This window comes from Psammomys obesus, unplaced genomic scaffold, assembly GCF_907164565.1.
Source record: "Psammomys obesus unplaced genomic scaffold, mPsaObe1.curated_primary_1811, whole genome shotgun sequence".
Lineage (NCBI taxonomy): Eukaryota > Metazoa > Chordata > Mammalia > Rodentia > Muridae > Psammomys > Psammomys obesus.
Genome location: NW_026596088.1, coordinates 13,095,266 through 13,097,010, shown reverse-complemented (window position 1 = coordinate 13,097,010; position 1,745 = coordinate 13,095,266).

The window sequence follows — 1,745 nt, the reverse complement described above, 5'->3', positions numbered from 1 at the left end:
CTGGGAGGTGGTAGTGCAAGCTTTTAATCCCAGGCAGAGGCAGGTGGATCCCTGTGAGTTTGAGGCCGTACAGAGCAAGTTCTAGGACAGCCAGAGATACACAGAGAAACCCTGTCTCAACAACAAAACCAAAAACTAACTAACTAACAACAATAACAAAAAAACAAAAAACAAAAAAACACACACACACACAGATTTCTAAAGAGATACTTTCTGTATAGATGCAATTTATTCACTGTTAAGGCAGACAGCCTGAAATTTCGAGGCTGTATGGAAAAAGATATTCCAAGCAAATAGAAAACAAGCAAGAATAGCCATACTCTTATCTGTCAAAGCAAGCTTCAAGGCAAAATTAGAAGAGACACAGACAGGCCACAATAGAACGGAACCTAAATACCCCAACTTCACCAAATAGTTAGGCCACCCAGACCCAAAATATATAAGTAAATAAATAAATAACAGCAAAACTGAACCCAGTTGCCCTATGAGAGCAGCACACTCTTAACTGCTCAGCCATCTCTCCAATGCCAAGAAGGGCCATTCTCAAACATGATAGAAGTTACCTATGACAAACCAATAGACAACATCAAACAAAATGGAGAGAAGTGAGAATTTCTTTTAAAACCGAGAACAAGTTAAGGATTTTGATTCTTTGTGGTTTTTTTTTTTTTTTAATAAAAAGATTTATTTATTTATTTATTTATTATGTAAACATTGTTCTGCCTGCAGACCAGAGAAGGGCACCAGATCTCACTATAGATGGTTGGGAGCCACCATGTGGGTGCTGGGAACTGAACTCAGGACCTCTGGAAGAGCAGCCAGTGCTCTTAACCTCTGAGCCATCTCCCCAGCTCAACTATTTGTACTTTTATTCAAAATGTGCTTGAAACCTGTGCACTGTGTTTTCAAATGCTGATTCTGTGCCCTGAGAGCTGGTTACCACCCTCTGAAGGGCATTGTTATAAGTGGTGAACCTCTCCTGTACCCAGGTGACATAAGGAATGTTCCCCAGAAGAGAGGGAGGCAGAGTTCAGGTTCCCAGGGCTGAGGTCAAGAGACCAAAGGACGAGAGGCAGAAGACATAGCAGGAGAAGGGGAAGTCAGAGAGAAAAGAGTCACCACAGGGAAAGAAGCTGCCCGGTGAGCTGTCAGATTGGCAAGTGATTGGCTTTTATGTGAGTTTTAAGGGTGATAGGATTAGAATAGCTCAGAATCTGCCCAGCATAGTACCTACAGCTTAATAATAACATAGTTGTGTTTTTTTTAATAGCTTTTTAAATTAGACAAAAAAGGGGAATTGCAATGTCATGGTCTGGTGCTTTGTATTTGATTGTTAATTATTTTGCTCCTGGAGGGCTGCTTGCTATTTTTTAAGAACGGACACCCATGTACCCAAAATGACGTTTGTAATCTTTGCCTCCAAATTATCCCTGATTGGCTGAAAAATGCCTACACACCTGGGCAGGGCAGAAGTGAGGTGGGCTTGGCCAAGGTTATCGGGCTTGGAGGACAGAAGCATCACTGGGTGGGGAGGAGGGGGACGCCACAGGTCAAAAGAAAAGAAGAAAGCAGGACACTGCTATGGGTCACTGTAAAGAACCACTTGGCTGGGAGGAATTTACTCTGAGGATTGGCTTGGCTAGAGGGAAGCAGCCCAGATGGAAAGTATGTGCAAGTTATATTATATTATATTATATTATATTATATTATATTATATTATATTATATTATATTATATTATATTAT